Source organism: Cervus canadensis, chromosome 2, assembly GCF_019320065.1.
Source record: "Cervus canadensis isolate Bull #8, Minnesota chromosome 2, ASM1932006v1, whole genome shotgun sequence".
Taxonomy (NCBI): Eukaryota; Metazoa; Chordata; class Mammalia; order Artiodactyla; family Cervidae; genus Cervus; species Cervus canadensis.
Window position 1 is genome coordinate 96,248,580 of NC_057387.1, and position 27,940 is coordinate 96,276,519.

The 27,940-nt window shown below is 45.3% G+C and overlaps 1 protein-coding gene and 1 long non-coding RNA gene across 2 annotated transcripts in view; one reads left to right on the top strand and one right to left on the bottom strand.

Annotated features, from left to right (window-relative positions):
- Positions 1-27,940, bottom strand: part of RNF220 (ring finger protein 220) — a 227,561-nt gene that overhangs the window by 59,970 nt on the left and 139,651 nt on the right. The gene's annotated exons all lie outside the window — the stretch shown is intronic.
- On the top strand, positions 1,356-5,472 carry LOC122437076. The gene is made up of 3 exons (XR_006268171.1): positions 1,356-3,559; positions 4,426-4,702; positions 5,420-5,472. It is a non-coding gene; the product is annotated as an uncharacterized LOC122437076 (long non-coding RNA).

Here is a 27,940-nt window from a genome sequence, read left to right on the forward strand (position 1 = left end):
CTTTTCCTACAGCATTCTGTCTCCCAACTTGCACCAGGGCCCGCAGCCTGCCCGCCCTATCCTTGCAGCCTTAACTTAAACCAACTGACTGTGGACACCCCTTTTCCCTGCGCTGTACTCCCACCAGACCAGGAGCCCCCTGAGTGAGGGGTCTGATCTTAGAATCAACTTGTTCTTTATAGTTCCCAGTGTGGATGTTGTTTTTAACACCCTAACCCTAAACCTAACCTTAAACCTGTGTCACAAAAGAGGAGACAGTAATCCTGCCATCAGGGGCTCTTGGGAAATATAAGTGAGATGAAGGTTGACATACCTACACCTTTAGGAGGTGGATATTCTTGTTATCTGTATTTCACAGATAAGCACACTGGGGCTCAGAGAAGCTTGATGAGTTGTCCAAGGTCACACAGCAGAGAAACAGAAGGGCTGCAATTCGAATGAATGCTCCCCTAATGGTTTCACTCTCCAGCTTTGGGGGATGTGTGGTTTGGTTGGAAGTAGGGATATGGAAGTCATGTTGTGGAGTCAGGAAAGTCTTCTTTGCCTGCTTAACTTGAAGCAGGCAGCCCGGCAGGATGTCAGAAAGGAGAAATAGTGGGAAGAGGCATGCCTGATGTCAGGGGACTCTTCGGGGAGAATACATGGCTTTGTCCTCACCTGATGCATTCTGGGAGAGGAGGCAACCTCAGGCACAGGAAAGGCAGTGTGAGGTCTGGTAGAGAAGTGCATAGTGGTGAAGGAGGCCTGAGATCACAGGGTCTGAAGGTGGGAGAGCCATGGGAGATGGGTGGTAGCGGTGATTCCATCCAGCCCCCCTACTCTTCACACCCTGGTCCCCAAGGCAGGGATAGAGAATGCCACCTGCCACCCTCTTCACACCTGGGCTGGGGCCCGGCCCATAGACAGCCCTAGGCTTCAGCCACCTCTGCCCCCTGGCCCAGCAGCAGACCCAGCTGGTTCACCTTCTCAATCAATACCGCGCTCTTAATGGGCCCAGCCACCAGCACCAACCAGGGGCATTAAATGTTAATTATATCTATTTGGATTTGAAAAATTTTATTACTCCAGTTAATTATGGCTGGAGTCATAAAAAGGTTTCAGAGTGAAAAGGCTGCCTTATTGGGGCCACTTTCCCCAAGACAGATTGGAAAGGAAAAGAAGAAATAAAAGCATCTGGCTCAAAGGGCCGGGTGCTCCACATCCACCAGGCTGGGAGCGCTGGGCTCGGGCCTTGCATCTTCCAGCTTCAGGTGAGCTTGAAGTGTTGGGCCCAGGATACTGGAGAGGCCAGTCTTGGGAGGACACCCACGTGTGTGAGTGTTGCTGTCAATAGAGAAAGGCCCCCTGGCAGCGGAGGCTCCAGGGAAACTGCAACCCTGCTGAGATCAGCCAGGCTCTTTGAGGTCTGGGAATGCAGGCTATGCCCAGGGCTCCTCTCCAAGTGGTCCTATTACTGGGCACTCCTCCAGCCCAGCTCCCCGCCCTGGCCTGGCCCCACCCAGTCCAGTCTGATTGCTTCCTGCCAGCCCCGCTTATGATTCATGGGCCTGACCTTGGGCTATAAAGTGTTCACTTTAGCAGGAATAGAGGCAGGATTTACAGCCCTAGGGTCAGCTGTAGGCAATGACACACACAATAGCTGACTCACAAGGGTGCCCCGTTCCCATCCCACACATAACTTTCCTTTGCACACACAGGTACACACACACACATTTTGACAGAGACACGCGTGCACTCCCATGCCCCAGAGCTCTCTGCCTCATGCATCCGGTAATGCGAGTCCCCTTTGTGGAGCAAGCGCTGTACATAAGATGCTTTACAAGCATTTGTCTAATCCTTAACATTGATCCCGTAAGGTCGGAGCTGGTGTTACTCATTTTATAGGAGAGGAAGCACGTTAAGGCTCAGGCGGGTTATGTGATCTGAGCGTTTGTACCTACAAGAGTACCTACAAGCTGGACAGAGAACCTCACGCCCCAAACTCCAAGCTAGGGAAATAGTGATTCCATGGAAGGGCTGGGCTGCAGCAGCCTGGGGTGGGGTCAGAGAGACCAGCTCATTCCCTCTCCCTCTTCCCCATCAGAGGAGCTGGAGGCTGGTTCAGAGGAAGAGTGACTATTCCAGAGGATATTAGAAGGGGGAATAAAAAACCAGGAGAGGAACGCCTTAACCCAGATATGAGAATGGGATGTCGCACTACATAAACTTTTTAAAACCAGAAGTAATTGGGAAACAGAGGGAGAATTTGCCCATATTGTTCAAGTTTCAACCATGCATCCAAGAAAGGGTATTTGACAGGGTGTAGTTGGTAGAGATTGGAGGGGGTGAGCATTTCAATTTGTACCTCTCTAGTTTAGCTATTCCATGAACTCTTTTTATTATCATTATTGTCATTTTTACTCTGTTGCTGAGATGTCCATGTACAAGAAATCCTCCCTCCCCCAACTCCTCTTCAGGTCAAATGCCATTTGCCTCTACTTGGCTCCTTCCATCTACGAGGCCTCAGAGTCTCTGCCTTTTCTTCCAAACCAGCGCCTCTTGTCCTCTAGAGCCATCCCCTCAGTCTTCAGCAGGGACTTCACCCTCACATCTACTTCTCTGGCTCTTGTGCGTTGTCCCTAGCTAGTCCTTTCTCTTCTTTTCAAACTCCTGTGTAACTTCTCTCTTAAAGTAGCCAGCCAGGGACTTCCCTAACGGTCCAGTGATTGAGAATCTGCCTTCCAATGCAGGGGACGCAGGTTTGATCCCTGGTTGGGGAACTAAGATCCTACACACCATGGGCCAGCTGAGCCCGTGCACCACACCAGAGAGCCTGCTCGCTCTAGAGTCTGTGCTCCGCAACAAGAGAAGACCATATTGCAACTAGAGAAAGACTGTGCCCTCAACCAAGAGCCCACATGCCGCAAGGAAGACCCAGTGCAGCCAAAACTAAAAAAAAAAAAATAATGACCAGGCCTTCCCATGATCTTTTTCCCTCTCTAATTTCTTTCTGTCTTCTCATCTTCCTCCTGGAATAAGGGGCCTCGTGGGCTCCTTCTCACAGCATCCTTGTCTCTTCCTCAAGGCTCCTGCTCTGTCCTCTCCCTATCCCTCCCTCCTCTTCAGCAGACGTGACTCCAGTACATTGTCACCTCTTCCCAGTTCCTCTGACTTGAAGCTCACTCCTGTGCTCTTTGCTCTGGGAGAATCTATCTTCTCACGCTTGAGGACTTCAACTTCCCCTCCCAGATGTGCCTCCAATTAGATGTCTATCCTAAACTCCATCTGAATTGTCAACTGCCCAAAGGAGGTATCTTTGTGGAAGCTCTGCTTTCCCCTCAAACGAAATACTCTCTAAGTGGAAATAATTATCTTCTCTTCAAAATGGCTTCCTTTCCTCCCCTTCATTTCTATCTATTAAATAACTACTGTTCTGATCCTCTAGCCTCCCTAAACCCAGAGCAAATTGATTCAATGAACACACTGAGCAAAGATTTTCCAGGTAATCACCATGTGCAAGCTCCAGTATTTTGGCCACATGATGTGAAGAGCCAACTCATTGGAAAAGACCCTGATGCTGGTAAGATTGAGGGCAAGAAGAGAAGAGGCCAACAGAGGATGAGATGGTTTGATGGCATCACTGACTCAACGTACATGTGGCTGAGCAAACTCAGGGAGATAGTGAAGGACAGGGAAGTCTGGTGTGCTGCAGTTCATGGGTTGCAAAGAGTCAGATACCACTTAGCAAATGAACAACCATGTGCAAAATCCAGATGGCCCAGGGTAGTGGGGGTGAGGAGAAGGCAGGAAAAATAGGGAGGGAGCATGATGCCACTGACAGTGAAGGCTCTGGAATCAGGTAGATTTGGGTCCAAAGCCTGGCCCAGCTGCTTGCCAGCTGTGTGCTATTGGGCAAGTTATTTATCATGACTGTAGACAGAACAGTGGCTATGAGCCTCCATGATTTACTTCATCCTCACAATGATCGATCCATTTTAGAGATCAGAAAGCCAGGTGCAGAGAGCTTAAAGAACCTGCCCAGGACCATACAACTTAGTAAGTGGCTGAGCCAAGGTATGAACCCAGGTGGACTGGCAGCCTGTACTTATGCTAAATTTAACTTCTCAGGGTCTCTGTTCTGTTCTGTTTTGCTTACTAGTGTTTCACCATCATCCAGGAACCCATTAAGTATTTGTTGAATAGAAGAGTACAAATGATTGACTAAAATACATCTATTGGGCTTGACAGTTTGAGTAGCTACTAGACCTAGGCAAGAGCAGGGTTAGGGAGCATCAGGGACAGATGTGAAGCTACCGGGACTTAAGCAGTGAAAGGGAGGGAAATAGGATAGATGGGTGTCAGGGTGGACAACCCACTCCAGAACCAGAAGGCAGGAGCAAGAGTGGCACAGGGTCTAGATAATGACTGTCGTGTGTTTCTTTTTAGTGTTTGGAAGAGAGCTGGGTCTACAGAGAAAGGATCATTGTCGGAGCCAGGCCTTGGAGGGGACATGAGTAAATTGGACCCCAAACACCAGAAGAGGGAACAATTCCTGCCCATAAGGGTTATTCATCTGTTGGAGGGACAGATGGGTTAAACAGACAATGGCAAACTTACTAGGGAAGAACTGAGCTACAGAGAGCACCAGCAGCCGGGAAGCCAGGAGAAGGGAAATGTCCCCTTACAACCATCTTTGCTTAGAGCCAGTTGGCCTGGAGGGCAGGTAGGTGTCTGAGCTTCTCTCCTCTGCTTTTCCCCAGGAGGCTTAGTGCCAGCCCCAGAGAGAGGCCTGGGGGCTGGATTAGAAGTGGCTACTTCTGGCTGTGCCCAGACGAGCCAGCAGAGAGACTTACACCTGAGCCCCAAGGCCCAGTCCTGATAGTATGTGCAACTACTAAGGGCCAGCCAGCTAGGATGTCCCCAGCATCCTTTCCCCTGTCAGGGGAGTCAACTTCTATTTCCAGAGCTGGAGCCAACTAGGGTTTCCTCAAGTGAAGCAATAAAAGAGGAAAATCAACATCCCAATGATCTTGTTTATGGTGCTAAGTAAGCTGTACAGCTTAATCCCTTCGAGGTTAATGAATTTACAACTTGCTTTGGAATTTGACAAGGGCCATAAAAGAGGAATGCTCTGGGCAGCCCCTGCCTTAGAGGCTGCTCAGGGTTAGACTAGCCTGGCCTGGCCGGCCTGGTGAAGGAGGGAAGATTTCAGTGGTGGGTGGGTTCATGGCCAACTGTCTGGACTCTAAATTGAGTGGGTCAAAGGAGGGACCATCCGTCCATGGGCCAAAGGACACTTTCTATAAGCTTGGGGCAGGCTGGACTGAGTTGGAGCTCCCAGGCCTTCAGGACCTCTGCATCTTGGGCAAGTCATTTAACCTCTCTGAGCCTCATCATAAGAGCGATTAATACCTTCTACCTCTTATTGACTTCCCTGTAGCTCAGTCGGTAAAGAATCTGCCTGCAATGCAGGAGACCTGTGTTGGATCCCTGGGTCTGGAAGATCCCCTGGAGAAAAGGAATGATTACCCACTCCAGTATTCTTGCCTGGAGAATTCCATGGACAGAGGAGGCTGGCAGGCTACAGTCCATGGGGTTGCAAAGAGTCAGACATGACTGGGCGACTTTCATCATCATCACCTCCTACTGTAACTGGAAAGGATGAAAGATACCGTATGTGAAGAAATCAGCATTAGTCTTCAGTTAAGTGTTAACTATGCAATTATCATTTTATTCCGCTTATGTCATAATTTGTTTACTTGTCTATGTCTCTCACCATTTATCCATTCATTCAGAAATCCAATAAATCTTCACTGAGAAGTTACCCTGTGTCAGACACAATTTGGCATGCGAGGCACACACCTTAAAACACACAAAAAATCCAGGGAAATCAGTGCTTGGGGAGGGGAGTGTATACGTTACTCTGAAAGCACAAAGAAGGGAGTGACTCAGCTGCCTCTCTAGTCTAAGCTAGCTTGAATAATGCCTTGTACTGATGCAGCACTTGGCAGGTCATGGATACTTTCATGTGATTAATTCTTTCGATTCTCACAACAACCCCATAAAGACCACATTTTCTAAATCAAAAATTAGAGTCCAGTGTGACCGCCTGGTGTGACAATAGGTCAAACCATTTGGAATTGGGGCAGTTTAGAAAATCTAGGACATGTTGAGTTTGGTAAGCAGAGAGGGCAGGGATGTTTAGCATCTCTATCTGAACAGTTAGGGAGATGAAGCTAAAATCGTCAGTGGGAGAATGGAAGCTTCATCTTGTTCATTCACTGATCACTTTATGAGGCCACCAAAGTCAAGGGCTGTGCTGTTTCTGGGCACATAGCACCTAACACAGAAACGTGCAGAGATCAGGGCCTCAATAAATGTGTTTCAAAGGAATAAATGAATCTTCCTGTGAATGTATATATCTGCTCCTACTTGCAAAACTCCTCAAAAGAGATGTCAATATTCATCATTGTCTCTTCCTTCCCTCCAGCCTCTCTTGAAAGTGCTCTTGCCAGGATGGCCAACGATGCCTGGTTTGCCAGTTCCAACGTTTAAGTCTCAGTAGTAATCCTCATCGATTCTATTGGCAGCAACTTCACTGCAGATCCTCCCTCCTTCTTAATCACTTACATCCCTTGGTTTCCTTTACAGCACACTCTCCTGATTTCTTCTTGCCTCACTGGACACCCCTTCTTAGTCTCCTTGCTGGAGGCCCCTCCTTTTTCCATCCTCTAAACTCGGGAGTGCAAGAATAGATTTATGAGGGGATTTCCCCAGTGGTCCAGTAGTTGAGAATCTGCTTTCCAATGTAGGGGGCACAGGTTTGAGCCTTGATCAGGGAACTAAGATCCCACACGCCGGGGCAACTAAGCCTGCTTGCTGCAAACTACAGAACTCCCGAGCTTTGGAGCCCGAGTATTGCAGCTAGACAGAAGCCTGTGCACTGCAATGAAAACTAAGAACTGGTGCAGCCAAATAAGGAGATAAATAAATATTTTTAAAAAAGAACAGATTCATGAGAAGGTGTGCAAGAGTGTGTAAGTGTGTCAACCCCATGTTCAGGGTCGAGGGCTCTTGGCTTATGCTGGAATGCTGGTTTCTCAGGGTTCTGCTCAGGAGTATCTCTTTCCTGTTCCTCTCATCCGAGCTCACCGGCCCCCCGTTTTAGTGTTTTCAGAGTCATCTCTCTTCCTCTGTCTGTCCTCATTCTTCTACTCTGACACTAGACTTCCTCTGTGACCTACTGGTACCTCCCAACAAACAAGCCAAGAGCCCCAGGATCAGGCCGCTCCCATTTAGCTGGGAGAGGATCACCTCTCAAGGCGAGCGCTGAGTGTTTCATGCAGACCCGGCATCAGCACAGCCCGCACACAGGAGGTGGAGAAGGCATGGACGCTGGTGCTGGCTGGCTCTTCCTTGGCCACACCAATGCTGGCGCCAACAGTGCCAGTGTCTTGGACACACAGTGCCCGTTCCTGTGGACCTGGTTAGTGGGACAGCTGCTTCACACCTGGAGATGAAATCCAAGACCAGACCAGAAAGACACAAGTGCGGAGTAAGAAGACAGGCCTGGGCCCCTACTTGGGCAAAGAGGAATGAATAAAATATTAGGAAACCCCAGGTTCTATCTAAGGTCCTTAAGGAAAGCTCTGAGTCCTGCCTACTGTGGTCTCCCCAGCCTCTCTCTTCTCCCACATCCTTCCCCTGCTCTGTAGTCTCAGCTCTCTCTCCAGAGCCCTTCAACCCTCCTTCCCTCTGCACAGAGGATGATACTCTTAAGAAAATACTGAGACCATGGGTCTGTCTTTCCCCTTCCCATGCACTCCAGACCCCAAGCCAAGGTTGCCCAGCTAGAGACTTCATTTTCTCTGGATCCCACCCCTTCTGACTCCTCAGGCATGTGTGAGAAGGAGCTGGGCCAAAGTGAGGATTCCCTGGCTAGCACCCTGCAGAGTCCTTTTGCTCTCTCAGGAGGGTCCCTGTGGGCTCCACCTGTCCAGCTGGCCCTGCTACAGGGGACAGGCAGCTGGGACCCGTCCTGCAGGCGTAGAGGCTGAAACAGGCTAATGAATCCTGATGGGAGAAGTGACCTTTTCCAAATGCCACATGTCATTGGATTTTATATCACACAAGGACAATGTGCCATGGGTATTAAAATCGTTTTTCCAATAGTTATATATGTGTGTGAGTGTGGTGCACAGTCTGTATGACGAGAGGAAAATCCTAATGAAGATGTCATCAAATGAGCCTTCCCTCCTCAGCCCCAGACAGCCAGTTCTCCAGGATACTCCCTCCTTTAGCCAGTTAGGCCCTAGACCTCGGCTCTCGAGTACAGGTAAACCTTTCTCCCAGGAAGTTCCCCTAGCACAGTCCCTGGCTCTGGACCTGGCCTTGGCTCCACCTCCTAGCCTAGGAAGTTCTATCCAACATCAGAGGAAAAGCAAGACCTGGAGGGGGCAGTCACCCACCCAATAGGCCCGGGACATGTTGGTCTTCTCCCCTGGGTCTTGCAGGGAAGTCGGAGGATGCTTTGGACAGGAAGGACACACAACTAGGGAGAGCAGGCCAGGTGGTAAGTGTGGTACTCAGACGCTTCCAGAAGGCCAGGGGAGGCTGGACTTGGAACCGAGAACCCCAGATTATTCTGTTTAAAGCCTCAAAGTTCTCACGGTCCAGCTCATCTTTACAATATTCCTGACAGGTGGCCTGCCTAAACACTTCCAAGGCCAGGAGACTCTAGACATTCCCAGGCACCATGTCTGCTCTGGAGACCTTCAGCTGTTTAGAAAATTCACATACAGCCTGAACTAAAATCTATTTCTTTGAAAGTTCCACCTATTGGTCTGTATATAACTCCTCAGGTTCAGACAGAAAAAGTTTGATCTCTGTTCTACACAATAGCCTCTTGGGAAGCCAAAAACATTAATAATGTTCCCTGATGTTTTCTTTTCTCTAGCTCGAGCATTTCTAGTCCATTTGATGATTCCCAATATGACCCGACTTCAAGAATCATAACCTATAGACACTCTAGTTCTCTTCCACTGAGAATGTTCTGCCCATTTTCTATTGTCATGGTGGGAAAGGAAAGCCTGTAATGATAAAGGGGAAAAGCAAGCATACAGAGTCCAAGCCCCAGCTTCAAAATTTCAGCCTCATTATTTAACAGCAATATGAATTTGAGTAAGATACTTCACCTTTTGGAGACTTCATTTCTCTATTATAACACTAGATAGAGGGACAACTCTCCCATTGGAATAAGTTCTTCAGGAGGCCTTACAAATAGCTGTGAAAAGAAGAGAAGCAGAAAAGCAAAGGAGAAAAGGAAAGATATACCCATTTGAATGCAGGGTTCCAAGGAATAGTAAGGAGAGATAAGAAAGCCTTCTTCAGTGATCAGTGCAAAGAAATAGAGGAAAACAATAGAATGGGAAAGACTAGAGATCTCTTCAAGAAAATTAGAGATACCAAGGGAACATTTCATGCAAAGATGGGCTCAATAAAGGACAGAAATGGTAGGGACCTAACAGAAGCAGAAGATGTTAAGAAGAGGTGGCAAGAATACACAGAACTGTACAAAAAAGATCTTCACGACCCAGATAATCACGATGGTGTGATCACTGACCTAGAGCCAGACATCCTGGAATGTGAAGTCAAGTGGGCCTTAGGAAGCATCACTATGGACAAAGCTAGTGCAGGTGATAGAATTCCAGTTGAGCTATTTCTAATCCAAAAAGATGATGCTGTGAAAGTGCTGCACTCAATATGTCAGCAAATATGGAAAACTCATCAGTGGCCATAGAACTGGAAAAGGTCAGTTTTCATTCCAATCCCAAAGAAAGGCAATGCCAAAAAATGCTCTAACTACTGCACAATTGCACTCATCTCACACGCTAGTAAAGTAATGCTTAAAATTCTCCAAGCCAGGTTTCAGCAATATGTGAACCGTGAACTTCCAGATGTACAAGCTGGTTTTAGAAAACGCAGAGGAACCAGAGATCAAATTGCCAACATCCGCTGGATCATCAAAAAAACAAGAGAGTTCCAGAAAAACATCTGCTTCTGCTCTATTGACTATGCCAAAGCCTTTGACTGTGTGGATCACAATAAGCTGTGGAAAATTCTGAAAGAGATGGGAATACCAGACCACCTGACCTGCCTCTTGAGAAACCTGTATGTAGGTCAGGAAGCAACAGTTAGAACTGGACATGGAACAACAGACTGGTTCCAAACAGGAAAAGGAGTACGTCAAGGCTATATATTGTCACCCTGCTTATTTAACTTATATGCAGAGTACATCATGAGAAACGCTGGACTGGAAGAAGCATAAGCTGGAATCAAGATTGCTGGGGGAAATATCAATAACCTCAGATATGCAGATAACACCACCCTTATGGCAGAAAGTGAAGAAGAACTAAAGAGCCTCTTGATGAAAGTGAAAGAGGAGAGTGAAAAAGTTGGCGTAAAGCTCAACATTCAGAAAACTAAGATCATGGCATCCAGTCCTATCACTTCATGGCAAATAGATGGGCAAACAGTGGAAACAGTGACAGACTTTATTTTTTGGGGCTCCAAAGTCACTGCAGATGGTGATTGCAGCCATGAAATTAAAAGACACTCCTTGGAAGGAAAGTTATGACCAAACTAGACAGCATATTAAAAAGCAGAGACATTACTTTGCCAACAAACGTCTGTCTAGTTAAGGCTATGGTTTTTCCAGTAGTCATGTATGGATGTGAAAGTTGGACTATAAAGAAAGCCGAGCGCAGAAGAATTGATGCTTTTGAACTGTGGTGTTGGAGAAGACTCTTGAGACACCCTTGGACTGCAAGGAGATCCAAAGGAGTCCATCCTAAAGGAGATCAGTCCTGGGTGTTCATTGGAAGGACTGATGTTTAAGCGGAAACTCTAATAGTTTGGCCAACTGATGCGAAGAGCTGACCCATTAGAAAAGACCCTGATGCTGGGAAAGATTGAGGGCAGGAGGAGAAGAGGACGACAGAGGATGAGATGGTTGGATGGCATCACCGACTCAATGGACATGAGTTTGGGTAAACTCTAGGAGTTGGTGATGGACAGGGAGGCCTAGTGTGCTCTGGTTCATGGGGTCACAAAGAGTCGGACAGGACTGAGTGACTGAACTGAACTTCAGGATGTGGTCCAAGAACAGACCAGGATCTTAGTGGAGACCTACCCAAGCAAAGGAGGTCCACACAGGTCCCAGGATGGGGAGAGGGGCAGAAAGAGTAAATAATATCCATAAATAGGTGCTTGTCTCAGACAAATGCCCAGAACTAACTGCCCAAAATTCTTGCAAACAGCTTCAAGCATGCAATTTGTCCCCATTCTTGCCCTTCATGCTCAAACTGAGACAAGGCTGCTTGTCTCAGTGATGAAGCCACTCCCCTTGCGGGGCCCACAGCACCAGAACTCAAGTGTGTAGGCTCAGACTAGGGTTCCCCAAGTCTAGGGAGAGATTAAGATCCAGACTTGACCTTCCTGCTGAAGCTACTAGTGCTGATTCCCATAAAGTCTCTGTTTCTTTGGCTTGCTTAGCTTTGAATCTTGGTCCAACTACTTGCTAATTGTGTGACCTTGGCCAAATTACTTAACCCTCTACACCTTTTTCTTCATTTGAAATATGCAAATAATTTATCTACCTCAGGGTCATTACAAGGCTTTTGTGGTTTTAGGTATGAAACACTTGGAACAAAACATGTTGGGCACATGATAAGCACTCTGTTAGCCGTTATTATTATTCCACTCCCAGGACAGTTGTGAAGGTCATGGGTGCTAACTAATAGGATGTGTCGTTTTTGGCCAGCTGTCAAGCTCTGTGTTCTGAGGGGGTAATTAGATTTGTTGATCAGTGCTTAGTCTCCCACAGTGGATACAGGCCCTCAAGTTAACTTGACCAGTGCAACGTGGAGTGGAACTATCTGTCCCCTCCATTGTTCTGGGATCCAAATGACACTAGCTACTTGGGAGGTAGCTATAATACTTGCTGGATTCTTCTGAAGTTACTATCAAAAATCCTGCAGGGCTTCTTTAGCTTTGTGTCCCTTCCCTCTCCATGTACTCAAAATCAAATATTTATCCTGATTGCATTTCATCTAGCTGGAAGATTCTACCCCTTATTTGATGCAGTCAAGAGCATTTGATATTCCTCCTTGGACTGCGTCTTCTGCAGGTTTCATCAACATAGTTTCAGGCCCTTTGTGAGATTTTGTAGTTCAGAGCCAGCAGAGAGATGACATAGCCTCTGACTGGCAGCTGGGTGTCTCAGTCCTCCTTGTTTACCTGGTTAGTTCATTCTCACATTTTCAAGACCTAACTCTAATGATAACGTTCCTTGAGAATCCCTGAATTAATATTTAGCTTAAGAAACATTTGTCAGAACACTTATACCCACTCAGAAGGCTATAACCAAAAAGATAGTAACAAGTGTTGACGGGGATGTAGAGAAACTGGAACTCTTCATTATTTGCTGGTGAGAATATAATTATCACTTGGAATACATTTAAGAGAATGGAAACCATACTTCTACACAAAAACATGAATGTGAATATTCATACCATCATTCATCATAGTAAAAAAGTGGAACAAGCCAAAAGCCTTTCAATTGATAAATGAAAGTAAGTTGGATATAGTCAAGTAGGAGATGGCAAGAGTAGGCACTGACATCTTAGGAATCAGTGAACTAAAATGGACAGGAACTGGCAAATTTAATTCAGATGCCCATTATATCTACTAATGTGGGCAAGAGTTCCTAAGAAGAAATGGAGTAACCCTCATAATCAACAAAAGAGTCCAAAATGTAGTAGTTGGGTGCAACCTCAAAAATGACAGAATGATCTCTGTTCATTTCCAAGGCAAACTATTTGACATCACAGTAATCCAAGTCTATGCCCCAATCACTGATGCTGAAGTTTATCAGTTTGTTTTTTTTTAGTTTATCAGTTTTATGAAGATCTACAAGACTTCCTAGAACTAATATAAAAAAAAATGTCCTATTCATCACAGGGGAATGCAAAAGTAGGAAGTCAAGAAATAGCCAGAGAAACAGGCAAGTTTAGTCTTGGAGTACAAAATGAAGCAGGGCAAAGGCTAACAGAATTCTGCCAAGAGAACACACAGGTCATAGCAAACACGCTTTTCAACAACACAAGAGACAACTGCCCACATGGACATCACCAAATGGTCAATATCGAAATCTGATTACATTCTTTGCAGCCGAAGAAGGAAAAGCTCTATACAGTCAGCAAAAATAAGACCTGGAGCTGACTGTGGTTCATATCATTAGCTCCTTATAGCAAAAATCAGTCTTAAACTAAAGAAAGCAGGCAAAAACCACTAGGTCAGTCAGGTACGACCTAAATCAAATCCCTTATGATTATACAGTGGAGCTGACAAATAGATTCAAGGGATTAGATCTTGTAGACAGAATGCCTGAAGAACTATGGACAGAGGTTTGTAATACTGTACAGGAAGCAGTGACCAAAATCACCTCAAAGAAAAAGAAATGCAAGAAGGCAAAGTGGTTGTCTGAGGAGGTTTTAAAAATAGTTGAGGAAAGAAGAGAAGCAAAAAGCAAGGTAGAAAATGGAAGGTATGTCCAACTGAATGTAGAGTTCCAGAGAATAGCAAGGAGAGATAAGAAGGCCTTCTTCAGTGAACGATGCAAAGAAATAGAAGAAAACAGAAGGGGAAAGACCAAAGATCTCTTCAAGAAAATTGGAGATATCAGAGGCAAATTTCATGCAAATATGGGCACAATGGTCATCTGAGTTAAATTCACCCATTTCAGTCCATTTTAGTTCGCTGATTCCTAAAATGTCAATGTTCACTCTTGCCATCTCCTATTTGACCACTTCCAATTTACCATGATTCATGGACCTAACAATTCAGGTTTCTATGCAATATTATTCTTTACAGCATTGGATTTTACTTCCATCACCAGTCACATCCACAACTGAGTGTTGTTTTTGCTTTGGATCTGTCTCTTCATTCTTTCTGCAGTTATTTCTCTACTGTTCTCCAGTAGCATATTGGGCACCTACCGACCTGGGGAGCTCATCTTTCAGTTTCCTAGCCTTCTGCCTTTTCATATTGTTCATGGGGTTCTCAAGGCAAGAGTACCGAAGTGTTTGCCATTGCCCTCTCCAGTGGACCACGTTTTGTCAGAACTCTCCACCATGACCCGTCCGTCTTGGGTGGCCATACACGGCATGGCTTATAGTTTCTTGAGTTAGACAAGGCTATGGTCCATGTGATCAGTTTGATTAGTTTTCTGTGATTGTGGTTTTCATTCTGTCTGCCCTCTGATGGCTAAAAGGATAAGAAGCTTATGGAAGCTTCCTGATGGGAGAGACTGACTGAAGGGGAAACTGGGTCTTGTTCTGATGGGTGGGACCATGCTCAGAAAATCTTTAACCCAATTTTCTGTTGATGGGTGGGGCTGTGTTCCCTCCCTGTTGTTTGACCTGAGGCCAAACTATGGTGGAGGTAATGAAGATGATGACGACCTCCTTCAAAAGGTCCTGTGCATGCACTGCTACACTCAGTGCCCCTGACCCTGCAGCAGGCCACCACTGACCCACACCTCTGCTGGAGCCTCCTGGATATTCATGGGCAAGTCTGGTTCATTCTCTTGTGGGATCACTGCTCCTTTTTCCTGGGTCCTGGTGTGCAGGACCCTGGTGTGCAGGTTTTGCTTGTGCTCTCCAAGAGTCTGTTTCTTCATTCCTGTCTGTAAGTTCTGGTGACTCTATGGTGGGGTTAATGGCAATCTCCTCCAAGAGGGCTTATGCCATACCCAGGTCTGCTGCACCCAGAGCCCCTGACCCTGTGGCAGGCCACTGCTGACCTGTACCTCCGCAGGGAACACTCAAACACTCAAAGGCAGGTCTGGATCAGGAAAAGGTCTGTTTTCATTCCAATCCCAAAGAAAGGCAATACCAAAGAATGTTCAAACTACTGTACAATTGCACTCATCTCACACACTAGCAAAGTAATGCTCAAAATTTTCCAAGCCAGGCTTCAACAGTACGTGAACCGTGAAATTCCAGATGTTCAAGCTGGATTGAGAAAAGGCAGAGGAACCAGAGATCAAATTTCCAACATCCACTGGATCATTGAAAAAACAAGAGAGTTCCAGAAAAACATCTGCTTCTGCTCTATTGACTATGCCAAAGCCTTTGACTATGTGGATCACAACAAACTGTGGAAAATTCTTTTTTTTTTTTTTTTTTCTGGTTTAAAACCTAGGATTTTTTTTTCTTTCTTTTTTTTTTTCCAATTATTTTTATTAGTTGGAGGCTAATTACTTCGCAACATTGCAGTGGGTTTTGTCATACATTGACATGAATCAGCCATGGAGTTACATGTATTCTCCATCCCAATCCCCTCTCCCACCTCCCCCCCAAGAAAATTCTTAAAGAGATGGGAATACTAGACCACCTTACCTGCCTCCTGAGAATCTGTATGCAGGTCAAGAAGCAACAGTTAGAACTGGACATGGAACAACAGACTGGTTCCAAATCGGGAAAGGAATACATCAAGGTTGTATTTTGTCACCCTGCTTATTTAACTTATATGCAGAGTACATCATGTGAAATGCTGGGCTGGATGAAGCACAAGCTGGAATCAAGATTGCCAGGAGGAAAATATCAATAACCATAAATATGCAGATGACACCACCCTTATGACAGAAAGCGAAGAACTAAAGAGCCTCTTGATGAAAATGAAAGAGGAGAGTGAAAATGTTGGCTTAAAACTCAACATTCAAAAAACTAAGATCATGGCACCTTGTTCCATCACTTCATGGCAAATAGATGGGGAAACAATGGAAACAGTGGCTGACTTTATTTTTTGGGGCTCCAAAATCACTGCAGATGGTGACTGCAGCCATGAAATTAAAAGACGCTTGCTTCTTCAAAGAAAAGCTATGACCAACATAGACAGCACATTAAAAAGCAGAGACATCACTTTGCCAACAAAGGTCCGTCTAGTCAAAGCTATGGTTTTTCCAGTAGTCATGTATGGATGTGAGAGTAGTACTATAAAGAAAGCTGAGTGCCAAAGAATTGATGCTTTTGAAGTATGGTGTTGGAGAAGACTCTTGAGAGTCCCTTGGACTGCAAGGAGATCCAACCAGTCCATCCTAAAGGAGATCAGTCCTGGGTGTTCATTGGAAGGACTGATGCTGAAGCTGAAACTCCAATACTTTGGCCACCTGATGTGAAGAACTGACTCATTTGAAAAGACCCTGATTCTGGGAAAGATTGAAGTCCAGAGGAGAAGGGGATGACAGAGGATGAGATGGTTGGATGGCATCACTGACTCGATGGACATGAGTTTGAGTAAGCTCCAGGAGTTGGTGATGGACAGGGAAGTCTGGTGTGCTGCAGTCCATGGGATTGCAAAGAGTTGGGCATGACTGAGCAACTGAACTGAACTGAACTGATGGGCAATAAAGGACCGAAATGGCAAGGATCTAAGAGAAGCAGACGAGATTAAGAAGAGGTGGCAAAAATACACAGAAGAACTGTACCAAAAGAGATCTTAATGATCCAGATAACCACAATGGTATGATCATTAACCTAGAGCCAGACATCCTGGAGTGTGAATTCAAGTGGGCCTTAAGAGACATTACTATGAACAAAGCTAGAGGAGGTGATGGAATTCCAGTAGAGCTATTTAAAATCCTAAAGATGATGCCATTAAAGTGCTGCACTCAATATGTCAGCAAATTTGGAAAGCCCAGCAACGGCCACAGGACTGGAAAAGGTCAGTCTTCATACCAGTACCCTAGAAGGGCGGTACTAAAGAATTTCAAACTACTGGACAATCGCACTCACTTCGCATGCTTGTTAAGGTTATGATCGAAATCCGTCAAGTTAGACTTCAGCAGTACTTGAATCAAGAACTTCCAGATGTACAGACTGGGTTTGGAAAGGTCAGAAGAACCAGAGATCAAATTGCCAACATTCGTTGGATCTTAGAGAAAGCAAGGGAATTCCAGGAAAACATTTACTTCTGTTTCATTGATTACACTAAAGCCTTTGACTCTGTGAATCATAACAAACTGTGGAAAACTCTGAATGAGATGAGAATACCAGACCATTTTACCTGTTTCCTGAGAAACCTGTATGCAGGTCAAGAAGCAACAGTTAGATCCTTGTATGGAACAACCGACTAATTCAAAATTGAGAAAAGAATACGTCGAGGCTGTATATTGTCACCCTGCTTATTTAACTTATATGTAGAGCACATCATGTGAAATGCTGGGCTGGGTGAGTTACAGGCTGGAATCAAGATTGCTGGGGAAAATATCAACAATCTCAGATATGCAGATGATATCACTCTAATGAGGGTGAAGGAGGAGAGTGAAAAGTCTGACTTAAAACTTAATATTAGGAAAAGAGTGAAAAGTCTGACTTAAAACTTAATATTAGGAAAACTAAGATCATGGCATCCAGCCCCATCACTTCATGGCAAATAGAAGGGGAAAAGGTGGAATCATTGACAGATTTCCTCTTCTTGGGCTCTAAAATCACTTTGGATGGTGACCGCAGTCATGATATTAGAAGACGATTGCTTCTTGGAAGGAAAGCTACGACAAACCTAGACAATGTATTAAAAAGTAAAGACATCACTTTGCCAACAAAAGTCTGTATAGTCAAGGCTATGGTCTTTCCACTACTCATGAAAGAATGTGAGAGTTGGACTATAAAAAAGACAGAGTGCAGAAGAATTGATGCTTTTGAACTGTGGTGATGGAGAAGACTCTTGAGAGTCCCTTGGACAGCTGGAGATCAAACCAGTCAATCCTTAAAGAAATCAGCCCTGAATACTCATTGAAAGGACTGATGCTGAAGCCGAAGTTCCAATACTTTGACCACCTGATACGAACAGCCACCTCATTGGAAAAGACCTTGATGCTGGGAAAGATTGAAGGCAGAAGGGAAGAGGGTGACAGAAGATGAGATGGTTGGATGGCATTGCCAATTCAATGGACATGAACTTGGGCAAATTCTGAGAGACAGTGAGGGACAGGGAGGCCTGGCATGCTGCAGTCCACAGGGTCGCAAAAAGTTGGACATGACTTGGTGATGGCACAACAACAATATCCAGACAATGGGATATTAATTGGTCATGAAGAGGAATGAAGTAGTGACACATGCTATAGCATGGATAAACTTTGAAAACATGCTATACGAAAGAAGCCAGGCATACACACACACAAAATGGATATTGAAGAATTCTGTTGTTATTCTGCTGCTATAGAGATTATCATACTAAGTGAAGTAAGCCAAAAGGAGAAAAACAAACACCATATGATATCACTTATATGTGGAATCTAAAATATAGCACAAATGAACCTATCTACTAAACAGAAACACTCATAGACATAGAGAACAGACTTATGGTTGCCAAGGGAGTGGGGTGGGGGAAGGGAGAGGGATGCACTGGGACTTTGGGGTTGGTGGATGCAAGCTATTACATTTAGAATGGGTAAACAACAAGGTCCTAATGTATAGCACAGGGAACTATATTCACTATCCTGTGATAAACCATAGTGGAAAAGAATACTAAAAAAGACTGTATATATGTGTGTAACTGAGTCACTGTGCTGTACTGCAGAGATTGGTACAACACTGCAAATCAACTGTACTTCAATTAAAGGAGCATGCGGAATATGGTGTGAGAGCGGAAAGCATGGGTTGCTGGAGTGAACATTTTCAGAGGTAATGTAGTTTATCTAAAACCTTTTATCTAAATACCTTTAAGTAGCTTCCCGTTGTATATCCAAACTTCTTGCCATAGGCTTTGAGGCCCACATATTCTGTTTTTTGGTTTTTTTTTTGCTGTCTCCACTTCTTATACCACTTTCCCCTTTCTATATCCTAGCTACTCTGGCCTCCTTATCAGATCTATTCTGTTCAGTTCTTCCCTTTCTCAGGATCCTTCTTTTGCGTGTGACTCCATTTCATCTATCAGTTCTCAACTGGAATGTTACATATAACATAGAGTCCGTTCCTGCATCATCCTACATAGAGGAATCCCTTCTACCACATTCTGTCTTATCATGCTGTTTGTTTCCTTCATAATATTCTCTTAATTATCTTGTATGTTTTTCATTATCTGTTTCCTGCCTCTAAAGCAAAAGCTCTTTTTGGGTTTTTGCTCACCGCTTTGCTGCTGAGACTGAAGTTGTTATTTAGTTGCTAAATCATGTCCAACTCTTTTGTGACCCCATGGACTGTAGCCTGCTAGGCTCCTCTGTCCATGGGATTTCCCAGGCAAGAATACTGTAGTGGGTTGCCATTTTCTTCTCCAGGGAATCTTTTCAACCCAGGGATAGAACCTGTGTCTCCTGCACTGGCAGGAGGATTCTTTACCAGTGTGCCACAGTAGATTCTTAATAAAAATGTGTGAAATGAATGAATGACATTGGATCAGGGATGGACAAATAAAGTAGTGGGAAAGGTCACTACAGTTGAGGTGATCAAGATCTGAGAAGTGAGGTGCTGGGTGGCTCATCATTTCATAGGCCCTGAGATCCCTAAGATGAGGGTGGGAGATGGAGTAGAGAAGACTGATACAGGTATACATATTGGAAAACAACAGAAAAGCTGGTAGATGACAAGGAGAGCCAGTGAAACACGGTCTATCCAAATGACCAGAGTTTGAAATGAAAGGGGATTTTCTTTTTACCTGGGGATAGACTCGTGACAGTCTGGAAGTGGTGCAGGAGAAGGGAATGAAGCTGGTATCTTGGGAGAATGAATGACTTGTATAGAGCTACAGGAGAAACAGAGGGCTTTGCAGAGAGTTGAATTTCAGTTAAGTTGGGAAGTAGAGGGAATATTAAGAAGGCAAGGTTTGGGGCTGCAGGTGGCAGAGGGGAAAAGCTGGGAGGGGAGGTGGCCACCAGTAAGGAGAAGGAGTGCACAGTGGTTTGGGGATGAAAACACTGGGGAGAAGGTTGCAGGGATGGTACCTGGGCAGTGACCAAGGAAGACTGGGATGTGAAATCTGATAGTGATGACAATCCTAGGCTTCCGTGTGGAGCTTTGAGATGAAGATCATTGCAAGGCTGGACTGAGCTCACTTTGCAGGGTAAGAGCGGGGCTATGAGAGACAGTGTCACTCAAGCTGCCCTGACCAGTCACATCCCTATTTTGCGTTCTCCTGACACCTTGCCTACACCTCCATGTGCACATGAAAACTTGGCAAATGCCCAACTCCTTACCCTCTCGTCAGCTCCTAGTGCCTGTCCCCACAGGTTTGCAGTCTCCATCTTTGGCCCTTTCCGAAAAGAGAGCCCAGAGCAGGGAAAGCAGAGTGAGATGAAGTGAGAAGGCTGACTGGGACGTTAGCCCGGCTCCATTCAGCCCAGCTCATCTGACCCAGCCCAACCCTGCCCCGTGGTCAGCACAGCAACTGTCCGGCTGAAATAACAAGTCAGAGACCAAAAAACTGGCCAGCCCTTTTTGTTTACTCAGCTTTTTTCCCCTCCTTTTTCTCTGGACAATGCCCTGCTGGGCTGGGGCTGTCCTGCTGGGCTTGTTGCTGGAGTTCCCCCGCCAAGATGGAGCCCAGCTGCTCAGCTGTTTACAAGGCGAATCCGGTTTACACTGGGGCCCATCCTGTTCTGGCTGGGTTGGGAGCTCGAGTCAGAGCCCAGTCAGTGGCCTCTCCTGGCCCAGAGCGCCTCGATCTCTATCTTAGCCTGAGGAGCAGTAGGGCTAGGGGGTCCGACACGTCCAAGGGCCACGGATGGTTATGTCTTAAGGTAGAGTGAAGAAGAGAATAAGACCTGGCCCCAGTCCACATTTCTGCCCTTAGGAGCCCCCAAGAAAGGAGAAATGCCCGAATCTCATGGCCTCCATTTCTGTTCTTTCAAGTGGTGAACTTGTAACAACAAAGATGGTGCCCCTCCCCCCATTCTTCCTGGTAGCCAAAGTCTGGGAACTAATCTCGGCTTTATCTACCACCCCCCTCAAAGCTGCTTGAGGATCAAAGGGAATTATGTGTATGCAACGACTTGAAAAGCATTTGTAACTATGATGGAATGATCTATGGCGATTCATTGAAGTCAAACAACTGATCTCCAGGGATGAGGCTCAAGCCTCTAGATTGGCAGCTGTTCAAGGCAGGGCCCTCAACTTAGTCACCCTGGTGGCCCCAGGGCCCATCATGGAGCATGACACACAGTGGGGGCACAATTATTCCATCTATTAAACAAATATTTCTCAAGAAGTTCTCAGACTAGTGGGAGAGACAGGTAATAAAAAGCCAGTGAGAGCTATGCTATGGCAGGGAGGGGAGCAGGGGGCTGAGAGAGCACAGAGGAAGCATCTCCCTGGGCAGGAGGTCAGAGAAGGCTTCTCTGAGGCAACAGCATCTAAGACACAGTAAACAAATGTACTCGTTAGATGAAGGAAGAATGAACTTGCAGAATCACTAGTGGCAGTGTAGGGGCAGGCTGACCTGGGTGATCTCTCTTATTCTCTTGTCTTCCCCAAATACTGAAGGGTGAGGCCTTAGGCTCTTGAGCACTGTAGCCAGTGAATGGCTGGATTTGGCTTCCCTAAGTAAATTCATTAAGGAGTCATGTGATGCCTTGGGAAGCTTCTGTCTATGCTACCCAAGCTTCTTAAACTGGAGCATGAAAGGGCATGAGACGGTGTACTTATGGGCTGGGGGAAGCACGGGATAAATATACATTCTCCTGGTCTTAGTACATCAACCTTCTCAACGGCAAGCAATTTAAAGCTTCATCTGGTCTGAAGCAGGAGTAGGGAGAAGGTGGTTTTCCCAGAAAGGAAAGCCCACGAAATGGCCTGCAGGTACAACAGCATTGCCTGGCTGGGAAAATCCAAGAATTACAGTATGACCAAAGTGGGGTGGAACTCTTGAGGGGACACTGAGGGATAATTCCCAAGAGGTTACCTGATGAAGGACCTGGGAAGTCCAGTTCTTTGTCCCAAATGGGGATACATTCCCATAGAAGCAACTGCCATCTACATTCTGTTAATTCTAAACTTTTGTTTTTATCCTTGATCTTTCTTGGGAGTGTCGAAATTTTATATCCAACTGTCAGTGGATATAAATTCCTTAAACTCAAACAATCCAATAGAACTTCTCCTGATCTCTTTCCAAACTTGTTCCTGATTCTAGTTCAGGCTTCTGCCCTGGTTCATTATGGAGGTTCTACCCACCATGATGCCCACCTTTAGCTCTTTCCCATGGATTATCACCTCTTTTCCTCTTTCTGGCCTGTTGTCCCCATGAGACTGACCCCATGATTTTACTGATCTTGACATTTCCCCTCCATTTCTGTATTGAAGTATAGTTGATTTACAATGTTGTGTTAATTACTACTGTCGAGCAAAGTGATTCAGTTATGCTGTTGTTGTTTAGTTGCTAAGTCATTGTCCAACTCTTTGCGACCCCATGGACTGCAGCACACCAGGCTCCCTTGTCCTTCACTATCTCCCAGAGTTTGCTCAAACTTATGTCTGTTGACTTGGTGATGCTATCTAACCATCTCATCCTTTCTCATCCTCTTCCTCTCCTTCCTCAATCTTTCCCAACATCAGGATCTTTTCCAATGAGTTGGCTCTTCTCATACGGTGGCCAGAGTATTGGAGTTTCAGCTTCAGCATCAGTCCTTCTGATGAATATTCAGGGTTGATTTCCTTCAGGACTGACTGGTTTGTTCTCCTTGCTGTCCAAAGGACTCTCAAGCATCTTCTCCAGCACCACAATTCAAAGACATCAATTCTTAGGCGCTCAGCCTTCTTTATGGTCCAACTCTCACATCCGTACATGACTACTGGAAAAACCATAGCTTTGACTAGATGGACCTTTGTTGGCAAAGTGCCTCTGCTTTTTGAATACACATATAACATATATGGCTTCCCTGGTAGTTCAGCTGGTAAAGAATCCGCCTGCAATTCAGGAGACCCTGGTTCATTCGATTCCTGGGTCGGGAAGATCCTCTGGAGAAGGGATAGGCTACCCACTCCAGTATTCTTGGACTTTTCCTGGTGGTTCAGCTGATAAAGAACCTGCCTGCAGTGCGGGAGACTTGGGTTTGATCCCTAGTTGGGAAGATGCCCTGGAGAAGGGAATGGTTACCCACTCCAGTATTCTGGCCTGGAGAATTCCATGAACTGTATAGTCCATGGGGTTGCAAAGAGTCGGTCCTAACTGAGTGACTTTCACTTTCACTATAACATATATATTCTTTTTCATATTCTTTTCCGTCATGGTTTATCATAGGATATATATGGTTTATCATAGATATTGAATATAGTTTCCTGTTCTATACAGTAGGACCTTGTTGTTTATCCATTCTATATATACCAGTTTGCACCTGCTAAGCCCGAACTCACAATCCATCACTCTCCTACCCCCCATCTCCTTGGCAACCATCAGTCTATTCTCACTGACATCTCCTTTTTTGGTATGCAACATTCCATGTGCAGGCTCTGGACCAATCTGAACAAGCAACTCTTCTTCAAACCCCTCAGTTGATCCCATGCCTTCAAGATAAACAAAATGAAGTTCAAATTCCTTAGCACCTAACTCATAGAGTTCTAGTGAAGAGCAAATGAGATAATGCATGTAAAGCACTTGGCACACCACCTGAGGTATGTTTGGCATTCAATTAATAATAGCTATTTTTACTATTAATATATAGGCTTTATATGTGTAAGTCTCTCCCTAAGATATGCTTAACCACACCATCCAACTTTTACACATTATCTGTTCATTATTCTTTAGTTCAAAATATTTTCTAACTTCAAGCTATGTCCTTTCTTGACTAAGAATATTTTGAAGTGGAGTGCATAATTTTCAAACAGATAGGCAGTTTTCCAACTATATTTGTGGCTTTTCCCCTAGATTTGCCAACAGGATCATATCTGTTCTGAATAATAAAAATTTTTGAGACATGTTGATTTTTGATATCTTAGAATAAGGTCAGTATTTGTATATGTTTCAGGCCCACCTGTAAAGAATACATATTCTGCAGTTGATGTGTATTCTATTTATTATTTTATTTTTTATTGTTACTTAAGATAATGGAATACTATTTAAAGAAAGAATGACTTGGTATATTAGACTGAGAGTATTGAAGCTCTGATGGAGAAGGCACTGGCGACCCACTCCAGTACCCTTGCCTGGAAAATCCCATGGATGGAGGAGCCTGGTAGGTTGCAGTCCATGGGGTTGCTAAGAGTCGGACACGACTGAGTGACTTCACTTTCTTTTCTTTCACTTTATTTTTACTATTAAATAATTTAGTAATTATATAATTTCTATTATGTGCTGTGCTCAGTTGCTTTAGCTGTGTCCGACTCTGTGTGACCCTATGGAATGAGCCCTCCAGATTCCTCTGTCCATGGGATTCTCCAGGCAAAAATGCTCTCCAGGAGTGGGGTGTCTTTTCTTTCTCCAGGGGATCTTCCCAACCCAGAGATCAAACCTGCATCTCTAATGTCTCCTGCATTGGCAGGAGGGTTCTTTACCACTAGTGCCACCTGGGAAGTGCCAAATTTCTATTATAGCATGTTATAAGTTCCCCCACACCCCAACCTGTGTTCTGCTTGCATCTCTCTTTAATCTCCTTTTATGATGTTCTCCCACTTGGTTTCTCCCACAAGGTCCCAGAAAACTCCTTTCAAGCCTCTCAGTCCTTGTCCTTTCTATCCAGTGTGATTTCCATTGGGAAGACTCTTCCCTTTATGGTTTACTTGATGAACTCCATATCATCCATCCTCATGAACATCTCTCCATAAGCAGAGCAACAGGACAAAAGTCTATGGACAGACATTTCTCTTGACAGCATGGTTACTTGATATTGTAGAGAAAAGGGGTGAGAAGATTCTCCATGGGGGTAGCCAATAGTAGAGATCAAAAACTACCCTTGTTGCCGTGAGTCACAGACATCAAGAGAGCTTGGAAATGGCTGAGACAGAGAAGATCAGCCAGGCAGGATGGCTGGCCTCACTGCCATGGAGGCTGGCAGGGCAGGATGAGTTAGAAGGACCAGTAAATGAAATGTTACAATGTCCCAGGGAGACAGTCAGTCTGTCATTTAGCTGACAAATGTTACTGAGCACTCACTTTGGACTGACGAGTTAGCTGTGAAAGAGGGGCTCATTGTTTAGTGAGGAATCAGACGAGTACACAAGAATTACAGTACAGTGTGATAAATATTATAATAGTAGTGGTGGGTGCCATCGAGGCATGAATGTCAAAGGAGTCCTTTCTCTAATGAATTTCAGGGTGACAGTCACATGCAATAAACATTCATGAGCACCTGGTCTGTGCCAGGCACTGTGCTGGGTGCTGAGGACAAGGAGCATGCAAAGATGAATGAGATGATCCTATGCCACCTAGTGGGAGGAGACAGTCAAAGTAAAAAATGTCACAAAGGCAGTCAAATGTCATATGTCCCCAGACCACCTCCTCTTCCATTTAACGTGATAGGAGTCATTATCATCTAATTCCTCAAGCTAGAAACCTGGACATTATCTCTGACTCTAAGATTTATGTTTTAGATAAAACATAAAGCATCTTGTAGAGGATGGATTAGAGGGAAAGAAGACTGGAGGCAGGGAGACCAGCTGGAGGCTGATGCAGTAATTCTGTGGAGAGATGATGATGACCACGGCCTGGATTAGGCTAGGAGCCTTGCAGATGAAAAGAAGTGTAGAGATTTGAGAGTTGTAAAAGAGTTGGATAAATAGGATTTGGAGATGTGGATGTGTGAGTGAGAAAGGAGGAGTCAGAAATGAATCCAGGCTTCTGGACTAGACATCTAAGATTGTGGTGCCATTTCATGAAATGGGAGGTAAAGGAGGGAGAAAAATGATACCTTCAATTCTGGACAGTCATCCCTTGGTATCCATGGGGGACTGGTTCCAGAACCCCCATGGATACCAAAATCCATATACGCTCAAGTCTCTTATGTACAGCGGTGTAAAATGGCAAAGTGCAGTAGGTCCTCAGCATCCACAAATTCTGAGGTTGGCTAAATCTGTGGATGTGGGACCCACGGATACAGGGGACTGGCTGAATTACACTTAAGATATCTTTATGGGGAGGTGTCCAGTAGGCTGTTAGAAAGTGACCTGGACCCTCAGGAGATTGATTTGGATTAAAGTTAAGACTCGGAAGCCCTTGGTATATTGCAGTAGTTCTTCCACGGGCGTGGTTGAGACCACCCAGAGTGTGTGCGGAGAAAAGTGCAGCAGACATTCATTCATCCATTTAGGAAATGTATTGAGCACTTGCCACGTTCCAGGTGCTGGAAATACAACAGTGAAGGTGGAACTTCCCTTCTACTGGTGGAGGTAGACAACCAACAGATAAAAATATAATAGGAGGTCAGAAAGGGACAAGTGCAATGAAGAAAGGAGGGGAAGGAGATGCCCAGTGTGATGGTAGGTGGTCAGGGAAAAGTTCCTTGTAAAAATGACATTTGAGCAAAGGTCTGAATGAACTGAGCAACAGGATCACAGGAAACTGTGGGAAGAGTGTTTCAGGTAGAGGAGCCAAGTTCAAAGGCCCTGGTGGGGAATGTACTTGGTGCTTAAAGGAGCAACCAGGTGAAGGGAACATGTAGGTGAGTGGCAGGAAATGGAGGTGGAGAGAAAGCCAGGGGGTCAGACCATGGGGTCCTGTGGGCCCAGATAAGGACACTGGATTCTATTCTGTGTGATAGGAAGCCCTGGCAAAATTTACAGCAAGGGATTAATCTAATCTGATTTATGTTTTAAAGGAATGCTCTGGCTTTTGTATAGAGAACAGATTGTAGGAGAGCAAGAAAGGAAGCCGGGAGGCCACCGCAGTTGTATAAGGAAGACTGACGGTGGCCTGTGTTACCATACAAGCAATGAAGGTGATGAGAAGTGGTCTGAACGCCTTCCCATTGGCTGATAGAGTGGGTGAGTAAGACTAAAAGAGGTGCTGAGAATCGTGAGTGAATTAGAAAGGAAGGAGCATCAGTTTATTCTCTGCTTGGATAGAACTACGCGGCCTCAGCTCATTAGCTGGCCATTCTATACTTCATTTCTATCAGTCCAACAAACATGTATGAAGTGCCCACTCTACACACACCCTGTTCCAGGTGCTGGTCATTTAACAGTGAATGGCACTGACAGAGAACTTAAACTCTAGCAGCGAAGAAAACAAGCCATTTTAAGAAGTGATAAATGTTATCCCCCAAATCAATCAGAGAGTGACAAGGAAAGTGATAAGTAAGAAAAGCCCCCATGGACCCGACATTTGAGCTGAGTTGGGAGTGGGAACTACATCCCTCCCTGGGGCTGCTTCCCAGCATTGCTGGATGTTCACAGAGACAACAGATAAAAAAGCACATTGACTAAAGCAGTTACAAATGACAGTCTTCACTTGGTTCTACTTCCCACCTCATTACCCAAAACATACACCCATTATTTCTGTTAAGACCTGAAACAAACCCATCTTCCTTCCTTTGTGCTAAGATGGCCCTCAGGGGTACCATTTTCTCCAGCCCCCATCTCGAAGGTCTTCCTAGGATTATCCCAAGAACACCAGACCTTCCAGGAGCTCTTGGTACCTAGGACCACTGCCAAGTACCATCTCACAAACCATCAGGGCATGAGCTCCCTCTGGGGCCCAGGACAGTGAAGGCAGAAAGCATGGAAATAAATGACTGTGGAAAGAAGGGTCTAGAAAGGAATGCCCCTTCTGTCTCCTTTTCTCCTCTCCTCTCACCTCCCCATGGCCTTCCTTCTCCCCTTCTCTTGTTCCTTCTCAGCATTCCCCACACTTTTCTGCTGGTCAAGGGTGGATGCTGCCTCTGGAGGTGATGCAAAGATCCTGGGCTCAGCCAGGGTGGGGTCTCAGCTAGCTAGCGCCTAAGTCAGCAGGCTTCGTCCACGGCCCCACCCTGCCAGGC